The sequence below is a fragment of the Oryctolagus cuniculus genome, chromosome 6 (genome assembly GCF_051225735.1).
Source record: "Oryctolagus cuniculus isolate XC-2025 breed Fujian yellow rabbit chromosome 6, ASM5122573v1, whole genome shotgun sequence".
In the NCBI taxonomy this organism is placed as follows: domain Eukaryota; kingdom Metazoa; phylum Chordata; class Mammalia; order Lagomorpha; family Leporidae; genus Oryctolagus; species Oryctolagus cuniculus.
In genome coordinates this window covers 168,940,823-168,955,677 of record NC_142872.1, presented here as the reverse complement: position 1 = coordinate 168,955,677, position 14,855 = coordinate 168,940,823, and the positions used below count along the sequence as shown (strand labels likewise).

Genomic DNA, 14,855 nt, shown 5'->3' with positions numbered 1-14,855 from the left:
TACTAACATATTAATATGCATTTTTCAAAAACCTCGTTGTCATAACAGAAGATTGGACTTCAATCTTGGGTCAATGTAATTTTGGCATTCACATTCAACTTGTAGAAAACTTGGGGCCGATGCTGTGGCGCAACGGGTTAACGCCCTGGTCTGAAGCGCCAGCATCCCACATGGATGCCAGTTTGAGACCCGGCTGCTCCACTTCCGATCCAGCTCTATGCTATGGCCTGGGAAAGCAGAAAGAAGATGGCCCAAGTCCTTGGGACCCTGCACCCGCATGGGAGACCTGGAAGAAGCTCCTGGCTCCTGGATTCCGGTCAGCACAGCTCCAGCCGTTGCAGCCAATTGGGGAGTGAACCAGCAGATGGAAGACCTCTCTCTCTCTCTCTCTCTCTCTCTCTCTCTCTGCTTCTCCTCTTTCTCTGTGTAACTCTGACTTTCAAATAAATAAATAAATCTTTTTAAAAAAGAAAACTCTATGAACAATGTTTTAAAATTGTAAACTTTTCTTAAAACTTTTTATGACTTGCTCACACCTTCTGAAATTTACACCCATAGTTACATAGTCTTGAATTGTCATGTATAGACAACCTATGAGAATACATGCTAACAAACACAAAGTCTCCCCTACAGCATTTAAGATGTTAAAAGTACACATAATAAGCCACGCCGTGGCTCAATAGGCTAATCCTCTGCCTGCGGCGCCAGCACCCTGGATTCTGGTCCTGGTCGGGGCACTGGATTCTGTCCCGGTTGCTCCTCTTCCAGTCCAGCTCTCTGCTGTGGCCCAAGTCCTTGGGTCCTGCACCCGTGTGGGAGACCAGGAGGAAGCACCTGGCTCCTGGCTTTGGATCGGCGCAGCGCCAGCCATAGCAGCCACTTGGGGGGTGAACCAATGGAAAAAGGAAGACCTTTCTCTCTGTCTCTCTCTCTCTCTCTCTCACTAACTCTGCCTGTCAAAAAGAAAGAAGGAAAGAAAAAAAGAAAGAAAGATCTAAAAAAGAGCAGAATCTACACATCGAGTCTCCCATCAACCTGAGTCGATTCCTATTATCTTCCCAATTAACTGGTTTTCTTGTTTGTTTTATCCAAATAATCTTTCAGAAAAAAACCCTTTCACTTGTGTTGACTTTTTACAGGACTTCATCAGTTTGAATCCACATACAAATCTCACATGCCTAAACCAACTTTTGTTTGTACTCCTAAAGTTTATCTCCTGTCTTCATTATCTGATGGTAAAAAAATATTTTTTGAAGTTGAAGTTACCATATTCTTCATGATAGAAAAACATTTTTGAAGAAGCCCAAACAAGAAAACCCCAACCTGGCTCCACACACTTGAAAGTACAAGATTACAATCACTTTTCTTAAAGTTGAAATGAGTGATAAAGATGAAAGAAAAGCAAATAGTCAAACAAAATACGTAACTGCACCTTAAGAACTAGTGCCATGAACACCTATCTAAACTGAGTCACTTCTGTTAGATAGGAAGTCAGGTATGAGCTTATGTGTGTGTGACAAAGGCCTAAGTAGACATTTGGGTCCAGCATCTGCATCTCAAGGTCATCCCGATAATGTTTCAGGGGCAACCCAGTATCTTCTACCCAATAACCATCCTTCCTCTAACTGGGGCAACCCATCTGATAACTTCAGGGGAAAGCTCAGATAGGAGTTTTTAGTATTTACATCCAAGAAGTCCTTTGTTCCAAGAGGAGCAGAGGTGGGAAAGCAAGACCCATCCCCTTAAAAACCCCTGGCCTCAACCAGACTGCGCACTCAGCCCTCTGCCTTTATGCTGAGCTGCCCACCTGGCCTGCCCAGGTGTACTCTTTCCACTCAACCATGTAACCTCGATCTTTCCCCCAGTCTGAGTGACTGGGCACTCTCTCTCAGGTCCTGTCTGGAGAGGTGCCCATCCGTTCTTACGGATGTCCCTTCCCTAATAAACCTTGCTATTTTGCCTCCCACTACTCTCTGTCTCATGCCTGAATTCTTTCTTGCAGGAAAACAAGAACCCTGCATTTTACCGGTAACATTTTGGCAACCACGAAGGGATTTTAAGAAGACATTGAAGGTCCGTATTCCTTCCCTCAAGCGGGACCGGATCTGTGGAAGTGACTGTTGAGTGTCCGGCACCCCACAGCTCTCCAAGAACACAGAGTCCCCCCCCCCCCCCGGCCATGGCTTAGCTACAGCCGAAACTCCAGAGGGACTGTAAGAAATGGGAGGGTGATTAGGAGAAGTAGTTGGCCAGAGATTTCTGGGGGGAGATGAGGGCAGTAACACACAACATGTCCTCTGTCGCTTTCCCACTTCCTCCCGGTCTCCCTCCCCCTCTCCTTGTGCTCCTCATATCTGTTTCTATAGCGCTTGCCTCGAGGAAGGGAGAGGGAAATTCCACAAGGGAAAAGTCTTGATCCAATAACCCTTCCAACCCGATAAATGTCTTTGCAGCTTATGGTAGCTCTGGTGCGTCTGAAAGTTTTTGTGTGCTGTTACTGTTGCTAAGCTTTGAATGCCTGAGGACTGAATCTGGAAAGGAGCTAAAGATAACTATCTGTTTTTAATTGACTGATTGTAGTAGCCCTGATTGGATCTGGCTTTGGTTGAAATATTCGAGTTGAATAGATTAAGATCTCAGCTTCGTGGCCATTTTAATTAGACTAGGCAAATGCGAACTTCTGTTGTGTTAAAAAGGATTTGCTATATGAGGTTCCCAGCACTCTTGGTGAAACAGAGCGCCTACCCAATCCCACGGCCAGTCCTGCTAGGCCCTGGCGTGCACCGTCTTCCCTGTAAAGGGGGCACCATGGCCTTTCTCTGCACACTATTCTAGTCAACGTGGCCTGCTGCACCCACATAGGCACGGCCAGACATCTCTGGTGAGAGTGCTGGGGGGGGGGGGCTGCTTTTTTTTCCTCTCTATTTCCAATTCAATACCCCTCCTCACTAGGAGGGGGGAGGGGAAATGCCTCTGGCTACTACTGGCCTTACCTAAGGGAGCTAGAACCTTAATCCATTAACCCTTTCCAACCTGATGTGTCTTTCTCTTTGCAGTTAATGAAAACCTAAGCAATGGGCTCATACACTGATGATCAGCTCTTTTCTGTGCTGCTGTAGCTAACTTATCTGATGAGAGTTTGCACATGTCTTGAAGGTTTTGTGTTTTTCTATTGCCAGTACTGAGTCTTGATTGGGAAAACTGCAAGGCGAAGTTGTTTACATTATTTGCCTGTTTTTAATGCTTGAGTAATTACCTTAACACTAGTTAAAATGCTCAGGTTGTAGGACCCCAAAAGTGGTGTCCTTTTGTGACGACCCCAGAAACACAGACTCCAGACCAGACGATGCAAAAGGCAGGAGGTAATTTTATTTCATTTGCGCAAATGGGCCCTCTGCTGCCACAAGCAGCGAGCAAGAGAGAGGAGCCCCGAACAGCTATCTCACACAGCTTTTAAGGGGCAAAACCGCAAAATTAACATACCATAGGGTGGCGTGAGTTTATTGGGCAACTACAAGGGGAGGAGGTCGTCGAGGAGGAGGAGAAACGGGGGCTACGTGCCCTACGTGTCTAAGCTTGGACAAGGGGAGGGGGTCCTTGAAGAGCAGAAAGGGGTGGCTACGTGCCCTACGTGTCTAAGCTTGGATATGGGGAGGGGATCCTTGAAGAGCAGAAAGGGGTGGCTACGTGCCCTACGTGCCTCGGGGTTTCTTTGTTAAGCTTGAACAAGCACAGGGGAGGGGGCTTAGGTGCATACCAGGATGTTCTGTCGCCCTTATCTCTGGGTAGTAGCCCTTATCTCTGGGTAGTAGCTATCTGCTTTCTCTGTGAACTTAGTTTACTCCCCATTTCTCAGGACTGTTTTATTAAGGCCATTTTTTTATGGCGGCTCTTGGCTCTCGGCCGTTCCTTTCAAGGTTAAACATACTAATTTTTGGCTAAATAGTTTGACTCTCTGATAGTTTAAGCCCTAAACTGAGTCTTCCAATTTTGAGGCTTCCAGTAGGATCCCTGGAATTCTCAAAGGAGAAGACTCTAAATTTGATAAAGTAACAGCTTTTTAAGTCAATTCAAATTATGTAAAATGCATTAAAATGTTGTAAATGATGTAAGACCTATGTTGTATTCATTTTCTTGCTTTCCAGCTAGAGTGGTCTTATAAAAATGAGAGTAAATTCTATGTATACAAGCCTTTATGTTGTTAATTAAAGTAAACCAATACAGATTGGTTCAGAAAATTGGGTGAATGCAAATGTCCTTCAGTTTGCTTGGATCACTTGCTCAGTTTTACATGTCTTTGATATGCTTTAAACTTGTTTCTTTTTTAGAGAACTGGATTTTTTTTTTAAAGATTTCTTTATGTATTTGAAAGTCAGAGTTACACAGAGAGAGGAGAGGCAGAGAGAGAGAGAGAGAGAGAGAGAGAGGTCTTCTACTGCTTTCCCAGGCCATAGCAGAGAGCTGGATTGGAAGAGGAGCAACCAGGTCTTGAACCGCCGCCCATATAGGATGCCAGCTCTTCAGCCCAGGGCATTAACCTGCTGGGCCACAGCGCCGGCCCCTAAACTTGTTTCTTTTAAAGATGAAGATCTTTTCAAAGTTGTAAACATGCACTAGTGTCCATGTTTGCTGTCTGGGGGGTGTTATTCTTATTAGTTACTTAAGAGCATGGAAATGTAATTTTGACTTTTAATTCAGATAATGGTGTGGTGGTCATTAATAACTCAGTGTCTTAAGTCATCTAGGCATCAGTGCTAAGTAAAACATGGAAAATGTATTATGTGTATTTTTTTAACTTATTTGACAGAGTTAGACAGTGAGAGAGAGAGATAGAGAGAAAGGTCTTCCTTCCATTGGTTCACCCCCCAAAAGGCCGCTACAGCCAGTGCTGCGCCGATCCAAAGCCAGGAGCCAGGTGCTTCTGTTAGGCAGGAAGTTAGGTATGAGCTTATGTGTGTGTGACAAAGAAGACTTCTACATCCAGCATATGCATCTACATCCTGATAATGCTTCAGGGGCAGCCCAGCTTTCCCATCCTGCCCTGCCCCCTTCTACCTGATAACCTGCCAGGGGGAGATCCCTGCCCCTTCTGCCTGACAAATCTTCCACAATCTCCCAGATGCAGCCCAGTATCTGCATTTCAAACACCCTGCTCCGGATCCCCATTCTCTAGGGGTCCTGCTCACCCTTCCTCTGAACCCAGGATGGCGCCAGCTAGCCTTCCTCCTGTCTGATACCTTCAAGGAAAAGCTCAGATAGGAGCTTCTTAGTATTTACAGCCATAAAATCCTTTGTTTCGGGAGGAGATGTGTGAAGACAGGAGACCCATCTCCTTAAAAACTCCCGGCCTCAACCGGACTGTGCGCTCAGCCCTCTGCCTCTCTGCTGAGCTGCCCGCCTGGCCTGGTCAGGTGTAATCTCTCTACTCAATCATGTAACCTCACTCCCCCTGCCCCCAGTCTCTCAGGCTCTGTCTGGAGGGGTGCCCTTCCCTAATAAACCTTGCTATTTTACCTCCCACTACTCTGTCTCACGCCTGAATTCTTTCTTGCACAAAGACAAGAACCCTGCAATTTCTCCGGTAACACTTCCTCCTGGTCTCCCACACGGGTCAGGAGCCCTAGCACTTGGGCCATCCTCCACTGCCTTCCGGGGCCACAGCAGAGAGCTGGACAGGAAGAGGAGCAGCCGGGACTAGTAACTATGGGTGTAAGTTTCAGACGGTGTGAGCAAGTCACAAAAAGTTTATGATTTTAAAATATTTTTTAAATATTTTAAAGTTTTTAAGTATTTTTAAATATTTTAAAGTTTTCTATAAGTTAAGTCTTAATGCCAAAATCACAGACCTAAAGCTGAAGTCTGATCTTCTGTTACAACAATGGGTTTTTTTTAAAAATGTGTATTAATATGTTCGTAAATATCTGGAAATGGTCTAAATCGTAAATCTTAAAATCTGCTCTTGTAAAAACTGTAACATCTCTTTTAACAGTGTCTGCTTAATTGGTTACTCTGCCATTTCTAGAGTTAGGTCCTGTAAGCTTTTTTTGACTCTGTTAAATAGTGCTGAGTTATGTGATGATTTCGTGTGCTAACTCCTATGTTCAAGGTTTTTATTTCTGGTTTATTCGACAACAAGAGACATAGAATTCATGTTCTGCCAAAATAATCTATTGTGTACTCTACTGTCTCTGTTAAGTTCAGATTGATGAAAAGCATTAAGTCTTAAAAAGTTATGTTAAATATCATTATAATTAAATCTGGTCTAAAAGTGTTTTAATCGCCCTGATTAAATGAATGGCTATCATTTCAGGATGTTAAGGAATTCTATTTTGCCCCGATACTCTAAGTTCTCTTGGCACCTTTAGCAGACTTTCTGAAAATCAAAGTTCTAAATTCTCTGGACTTTTGACATCTCCAGGGGGCCCCTGGAGATTCAAAAGATGTATCCCTCATCTTGCAGAGATAATAACCAATCAGGCTGTTTAGATTAAAAGTGGTGCCAAGATGTGAAATGATGCTAAACTTCAGTCATAAACGTGTTTCTTTCTAGCTGCTCCAGTCTCTGGCTCAGAAGCCAGATCCTTTAAAGAGGGACTGACAAGTCTCCGTCCAGCTAACACTGAACAACCAGGCATTGCTAGTTCAAATGTATTGCTGGTTCAAATGTGGATCAAACGGGAGGTCTAGCCAAAAGGGAGAAAGTGTTCCAGAAGAGACTTAGACACGACAAGAGATGGTTATGCGGCAGATGCTAGAGCACTGGGTTCCAGGAGCCCAAGAAAGCTCTAATGTCCACAGGCTACACGGGGAAAACCCGGAAGCCCAAAACCTAAACTTATGGGTTCCACAGTAAGACTAGTTAAACCCGGAAACCCAGGCCCATAACCCACTGGCTACACGGTAAATACCGGAAGCCAAAGGATGGCAGAGACGTCTGCCACAACTTCTCCTCTGAGTCAGGCTATGCAGTAAGCACTGGTCAAACACCAGTTAAATCTGAAAGCCCGGGAAGTCAGGCTAGAGACCCGAATCGCTGCCTCACTTCTGCTCTTTTCTCTTTCAGAAGGGAGGTTACTACTGTTCTGCAGGAGACATTTGCCAGGATATGCATCTCAAAGTAATCCCGATAACGTTTCAGGGGCAGCCCAGTATCTGCATGCTGCCCTGCCCCTCCTACCTGATAACCTGCCAGCTGGGGGTCCCCGCCCCTTCTGCCCCTTCCAGGTACAGCTCAGTATCTGCACTTCAATATCCTGCCCATCCTTCCTCTAACCAGGGCAGTGCCAGTCAGGCTTCCCCGTCTGATAGCTTCAGGGGAAAACTCAGATAGGAGTTTTTCTATTTACATCCAAGAAGTCCTTTGTTTCAAGAGGAGCAGAAGTGGGGAGGCAAGACCTATCCCCTTAAAAACCCCCGGCCTCAACCAGACTGCATGCTCAGCCCTCTGCCTCATTGCTGTGCCGCCCGCCTGCCCTGCCCAGGCGTACTCCCCACTCAACCACGGAACCCCACTCTCCCCCAGTCCGAGTGACTGGGCACTCTCTCTCAGGTTGTATCTGGAGAGGTGCCCATCTGTTCTTACGGATGTCCCTTCCCTAATAAACCTTGCTATTTTACTTTCCGCTACTCTCTGTCTCACACCTGAATTCTTTCTTGCGCGAAGACAAGAACCCTGCCATTTCACCGGTAACAGAATTGGAGCATCTGGGAATAGAACTGGCACCCATATGGATGCCAGCACTTCAGGCAGCAGCTTAGCCCATTATGCCACAATGCCAGCTCCAGAAAGAGCATATTTCTACAGTAAAGAAAATATTGGGGCTGGCACTGTGGCACAGGAGATTAATCCTCTACCTGAGGCGCTGGCATCCCTTATGGGCACCGGTTTGAGTCCCGGCCGCTCCTCTTCTGATCCAGCTCTCTGCTATGGCCTGGGAAAGCAGTAGAAGATGGCCCAAGTCCTTGGGCCTCTGCACCTGTGTGGCAGACCTGGAGGAAGTTCCTGGCTCCTGGCTTCGGATTGGCCCAGCTCCAGCCTTCACCTCTGTTTGGGGAATGAAACAGCAGACGGAAGACCTTTCTGTCTGTTTCTCCCTCTCACTGTCTGTAACTCTACCTGTCAAACAAATAAAATAAAAATTAAAAAAATATATCAACCCATTTATGCAGCTAATAGGGGCCATTAACAGCAAGACAAGATCAAAGACAGAAAATGGAGAAGGAAGGACACAAAGCAAAGGGACAATAAGAACTTTAACTTGCTGCTTACAAAGAGAGGCCTAGTGAGGCAGCACCACCTGCGGACAGAACCAAAAGAGAGCGGGGGAGGGGCTGGCACCGTGGCGTAGCAAGTAAAGCTGTCACCTGCAGCACTGGCACCCCATATGATCACCTGTTCAAGTCCCGGCTGCTCCACTTCTGATACAGCTCCCTGTTAATGCGCTTGGGAAAGCAGTGGAGGCTGGCCCAAGTCCTTGGGCCCCTGTATTCCAGTGGGAGACCCGGAAGAAGCTCCTGAACCCTGGCTTTGGTCTAATCCAGCCCCAACTATTGCAGCCATTTGGGGAGTAAACCAGCAGATGGAAGAGCTCGCGCGCGCTCTCTCTTGCTTGCTCGCTCTCTCTCTCTCTCTCCCTCTTTCTGCCTCTGTCTCTCCTCTGTAGCTTTGACATTCAAATAAATAAATAAATCTTTTTAAAATAGAGGGGGGACTCACCCTCACCCTTGTGCCCCTAGCTCCAGGTCCCCTCAGTTCTTGGTGAATGTGGGTTCCAAGGCTCTTCCCTCTGCTCCAGCCTAGAGCTCACATCAGGTTTGGAACTTGAAGCCCTGCTCCAGAGAAAGAAGCAAGACCTTGTTCCTCTCATGTCCAGGGCAGCACGGCCCTGAAGTCTGAGACTGTGCTGGTCCTGACCTCTGATGTGGGTGCCTCATCTTTATTCCCAGTATCTAGCACCCTGCCCTGCCCTGCCACACTGATCCTGCCTTGTGTAGACACCAACCTCACCACACCTGAGTTCCTGGTTCCCCATGGCCCGGCTATTATAGGCATTTGAGGAGTGACCTAGCAGATGGGAGCCTCTCTCTCTCTCGTGTGTGTGTGTGTGTGTGTGTGTATGTGTGTGTCTCTCAAAATAAATTAAATAAAATAAATTTTAAAATTATGTCAAATTACAAGCAAGAAAAAGTGTTTTTCTGCCTTGAAAGTGCAGAAAAACAGAATCAAAGAATAAGTTCTTAAAAGCAATTAGACACTAGGCTAATCCTCCGCCTTGCGGCGCCGGCACACCGGGTTCTAGTCCCGGTCGGGGCGCCGGATTCTGTCCCGGTTGCCCCTCTTCCAGGCCAGCTCTCTGCTGTGGCCCGGGAGTGCAGTGGAGGATGGCCCAAGTGCTTGGGCCCTGCAACCCATGGGAGACCAGGATAAGTACCTGGCTCCTGCCATCGGATCAGTGCAGTGCGCCGGCCACGGCGGCCATTGGAGGGTGAACCAACAGCAAAGGAAGACCTTTCTCTCTGTCTCTCTCTCTCACTGTCCACTCTGCCTGTCAAAAAATAAAAAAAAAAAGCAATTAAAGAAGAAAGTCAGTAAAATTGTCATCAGAAATTGTAGAAGCCAGAAGATTCTGGGAAAATAACAACCTACGATTCTATGCAGGCTAAACTATCATCAAAAGAGAAATAAGGACAGTTTTAGATAAGCTGAAAGAACCTGCTACTTGTGGACACTTACTGAATGAGCCTGGGGAGAATATACGACTGGAAGTTCTGTTTGCAAGAAGAAGCCATCAGCAAGGCAGGCACTGAGGCAGAGGGCTACACTGCTGCTTGGGACACCTGTGTCTAGTATCTGAGCAACTGGAGCTGGCCTCCAGCAGATGTGCCTCCTGAGAGGCACCAGATAATTGCTCAAGTACTTGGGTTCCTGCCACCCAGATGGGAGACCTGGATGGAGTCCCTGGCTCCTGGCTTTGGCATGGCCCAGCCCCAGTTGTTATAGATGTTTGGGGAGTAAACCAGAGAATGGAAGATCTTTCTCCTCTCTTTGTCACTCTGCCTTTCAGATAAATAATTTTTAAAAAGTGTAAATTGTTTTTTAAAAATGGAAGGAAATTGTGTACCTTGTTTATAAATTATTGGTGGTGGGGTGTTAAGTGGTTAATATAATCAGGAAGAGGTATGACTAGGAGATTGCAAATACTTTTATTTCTTTTTTAAAATTTATTTATGTATTATGGCCGGCGCCGTGGCTCGCTAGGCTAATCCTCCGCCTAGCGGCGCCGGCACACCAGGTTCTAGTCCCGGTCGGGGTGCCGGATTCTGTCCCGGTTGCCCCTCTTCCAGGCCAGCTCTCTGCTGTGGCCAGGGAGTGCAGTGGAGGATGGCCCAGGTGCTTGGGCCCTGCACCCCATGGGAGACCAGGAAAAGCACCTGGCTTCTGGCTCCTGCCATCGGATCAGCGCAGTGCGCCGGCCGCAGCGCGCCGGCCGCGGCGGCCATTGGAGGGTGAACCAACGGCAAAAGGAAGACCTTTCTCTCTGTCTCTCTCTCTCACTGTCCACTCTGCCTGTCAAAAAATAAAATAAAAAAATAAAATAAATAAAAAAATAAATAAAAATTTATTTATGTATTAAAAGGCAGAGAGCAAGAGTAAGCAAGATTTTCTGTTCTTCCATCAGCTGGTTCACTCCCCATATGGCCACAACAGCCAAGGCTAGGCTAGGCTGAAGCCAGGAGCCAGGAGTTCCATCTGGACCTCTCAGGTGGGTAACAGGGGCCCAAATACTTGGGCCATCATCCACTGTCTTCCCAGGCACCTCAGTAGAAAAGTGGTTCAGAAGTGGAGCAGCCAGGACTCAAACCAGCACTCTAATATAGGATGCCAGCATCCCTATTGGTGTGAACCCTTTGTGCCACAATGCAAGCTCCATAACTTTGTTAAAAAAAAAAAAAGGCAATAGATTTGATGGGTTAAAGCTGAGCAGAGAATGACCAACAGCCGAACACAAATCTGTAACTTCCTGTACTGTAAGTGCATACACTTGGGCTCCAGAATGAGACTGCTAGGGTTCGAGTCCAAGTTATGCCCTCTCTAATCACTCCAACAGCAATTTCCAGCAACTGGCAGTGGGAAGAGAATTAGAGGCAACCCGGGGGGAAAGTCATTCCCCCAGCTTTTTCTGATCCCTGCCTCCTTGCCTGAAACACCCTCTGAGTCTTCTACCACCAATCCCTGGCATCCACCAATCTATTTGCTGCTTCAGGGAGTTTGATTTTTTTTTAGATTCCACATATAAGTGAGATCACATGGTATTTATCTTTCGGTGCCTGGCTTATTTCGCTTAACTTCACGCCCTCCAGGTTTGTCCATGTGGCCACAGTGGTAGGATTTCCTTCTTCCTGCAGCTGAACAGTATTCCATTGTGTGGCTGTCCCTCCATGACTGCTGGAATTGCTTCTGGCTCCTCAGTGTTCTGGAAAAACCCAGGTGGGAGAACAAGCCACCAAAGATGGGAGAGGCAAAAAGACTAAAGAAAGAGGATCAATTCAAGATTACATAAAGTGCAGCTTATTGGGGGGATTTACGGATGTAAGAGTGGTCTCTGGCACCAGTGAGACAATGGAGTCCTACACCCTTATGGTAATAAGAGGTTATATTTTAAGCCAAAGGGGACCCACAGCTAACCTAAGTACTCCTGAATTTTCTCAAAAAACAGTAACATTCCAGGAGTTAAGATAAAAGGCATTACAGTGTTCAGGCCAGCAAGGCAAGCCCAGCAGACCATCTTGGTTTGGATTAATCAGTTACATCCAAAGTGACTCCAGTGATGTAAAGGTGGATGCCTTCACTCAGGATACCAGCATCCCCCAGTGCTTGCATAAAATGACATAGTGTTTGCTCATAACCTTCACTCATCCTCCAGCATATGTTGTCATCTTTAGATTCCTGATGATACTTACTACAATATAAATGCAGGGGCTGGTGCAGTGGCATAGTGGGTAAAGCTACGCCTGTGGTGCAGACATCCCACATGGGCACCAGTTTGAGTTCTGGCTGCTCCACCACGGGCTCTCTGCTATGGCCCAAGCCCTTGGGCCCTTGCACCCACGTGGGAGACCCAGAAGAAGCTCCTGGCTTCGGATCGGCTCAGCTCCAGCTGTTGTGGCCATTTAAGGAGTGAACCAGAGGATGGAAGACTCTCTCTGCCTTTCAAGGAAATATATAAATCTTTTTAAAAATACATAAATGCAGTCTAAATAGTTGGTATAGTGCATTGTTCAGAGAATGATGACAAGAAAACATTTTTGACTGACTCACTTCTACCATGTGTGTTCTCACGTCTTTATCAAGCGGCAATCTCCCAATTCTGCGAATTTCTAAGAGTTCACTTGACCTTCCCAGGCTCCGGGAGCCGAGTGCCAGAACCATCGAGTCGCCCAGTCCTCCCGCCACCTAGAGCGACTGCGCTGCTCCGACGGGGCGGGGCCACGGCCGGAAGTGGGGCGGGACGTGCGGGGGTCAGTCGCTCCGCAGATCCGCTTTCTCGCTGCGCGACCCTGAGTGCAGGTGAGGGTCCACGCTTCGGACTGCGCCTCTGGGTGCCCCTGATGCCCGCGGCGGGGGGACCGGTGGGGTCCTCGGGCTCCACGGAGCGGGCGGCCAGGTGCCGACCTCAGGCGGAGGTGGGGCTGCTGTGCTAGGAGTTGTGCGAGCGCCGGGCGGGCGGGGCCGCGGCTGGCGGGCCTCCGTGGGGAGCCGATTCTGCGGAGGGCGGCCTCCGGGGAGGTGTCTCGGGGGGCAGCCCTCCTAAGGGGTGTGCCGTGGTGGGCCGAGTCGGGACTTGGGGCCCGGAGGCCGGCGGCGTCCCTGCCTGGCAGGGCCGTCACGGGAGCTCGTGAGGCGATGGGGGCAGATCGGGCTGGAGGAAGCGGCTGCAGGATTTCGGTGTGACGTCAGTGTGACGCCAGATGCGCAGAGCTCGGGGAGGGGTGAGGGTTTCGCTCCCAATCGGTGCCCTGCCCGGGGCCCAATAGTGGTGGCTTCCCGGCAGGATGGCGCAGGAGCTCTGGAGGCAAGGAACACGGCCGCCTCCTCCCCCGCGGGAGTGGAAGCCAGGGGACTGGCCGCGGCCCTGCCTGTGGGTTTCTGTCGTGGGGGCGGATGGCCAGGGCTTCAGCTGTTAGTCTCCGCCGCCTCGGGCTGATCCGTTAGCTGGGAGAGTCGGCTTTCCTCAGCAGTTGGCAGAACCCATTTCCTGGGTTATCGCCAGCCCTAGCGGCCCTTGAGAGGTTCTTGTGCCTGTGCACTGGGGGGGGGGGGGGGGGGGTCTTCCTTTCAGATGCTTCTCGGCCCGGCAGGGCTCCTGTGATCAAACCAGGCCACCAGGGTAATCCATGACCATAATCATGTCTTCTGCGAAGTCGCTCTTGCGTAGCTGGCGTATCCACAGGTTTCTAGGCTTGCGATGAGACCTGTAGTGGTGGGATGTTCCGTCTTCCACAGATTGTCTGTTCTCGCGAGCAGGATCCCTCATAAAGTGAGGTGAGAAAAACATTGTGTAAAGAAGCATCGTTTGGTTCAGTTTGTAACAAAGTCAAGTACACATGTGTGCACGGACTAATCTGTAGGGTTTGTCAGGCGGCCAAGGCCACCATCCCCAGGGACCAGCCCTTTACGTGCTATCCTTACTTCCTGCCCTTCTCCCAAGAGCTTGGTCTCTACTCTGTGCCTGTCACCCAGAACACGTAGGGTCCTCGTGGTCTCGCCCTGCAGCCCCTCTTTCTTCTCCGGGAAACCCGCGGGTGATGCTCACCATCACCTTGGCTCTCGGCTTCCTCTCACCCTTCCGAGCAACCACACCGCAGCCCCTCCCCGCATACCCACGACCACACTCTGCCTGCAGCAGACAACGCTGCTGCCGCCTCGGAGCCTCCCTCCCAGGCAAGGCAGAAAGGAACAGGAGAGCCCCTGGATCTGCATGCCGCTCCTCGCCCGGAGGTGGCACCCTCTGAGTGCCGCCCGCACGTGCAGCCCTAAGAGGCCTCTGCAGCAGAGCCTCCGTGTCACAGACTGCACGCAGCACCTACCCCCACCCCGCTGGATGCCGCCCCCCTTTCTCAGTGATTGCCCTAGTTGAAATAGCCCCACCTGCACCCCAGTCTTCTGCTGCCTCTGCTTAGAGCACTTGCCCAAATTCAGTAACGTATTTGGTGTGCTCTGTCTCCCCCGTGAGCTCCGTGAGGCCAGTAGTCAGTGCTGTGTCCTGTGCTTCTCCCTAGAACAGACTTTACAGTGGGTATTCAGGGAACGTGTTCAAGAGGGGAAGCTAGACCACAGGTAGTCAGGCTTTTTCTACTGTTGCTTTTTCCAAGCATTTCCTGCCTTGTCTTTACCCATGAAAGTGAAGAGTCAGCAGTACCTGGTGGCCCATGCAGCATGAGAGAGGGCTGAGAGTCAAGCCCCATACCCCAGTGGGCCTCTGGGCAGGACGGGGAGAATCCATCAGTCCTCACAGGGAGCCCGTCTGTGCCTCCATCTCCTGCTCAGAGTGGTGAGCGGAAATGAGCCCAGACTTGGGGCTCTTTACAGAATAAGGAATACTAATGCCTCCAGACTGGACGGAATCATCAAGGAAGTTGGTGTAGGTGCAGAAACAAATACTGGGGCCTCAAAAAGGAGAGGGAGATGAGAGGCTTGGAGAGAGAAGCTGGTACCATAGAAGGACATCCCAAGAGGATGCAGTTCAGACAGAATTGATGAGGGAGATGGGCAAGAATGAGCACATGATGACCATGTGTGTTTCTACAGCACAGGCTACCTGGGTTGCTCGACCTTTGGAGTTGTTTCCCTGCAG

General features: G+C 49.1%; 1 non-coding gene across 9 annotated transcripts in view; it reads left to right on the top strand.

Moving 5' to 3' along the window:
• Positions 1 to 10,661: 10,661 nt before the first annotated feature.
• LOC100356769 (uncharacterized) overlaps positions 10,662 to 14,855 on the top strand; it is a 35,141-nt gene continuing 30,947 nt past the window's right edge. For 3 of the 9 annotated variants that reach the window (XR_016236656.1, XR_016236655.1, XR_016236654.1), the window contains exon 1: positions 12,256 to 12,568. This is a non-coding gene — a transcript (uncharacterized LOC100356769). Of the gene's footprint in view, positions 12,569 to 14,855 lie in introns of all 9 variants that reach the window. The other 6 variants (XR_016236653.1, XR_011389378.2, XR_016236652.1 and 3 more) reach the window with 6 other exon arrangements.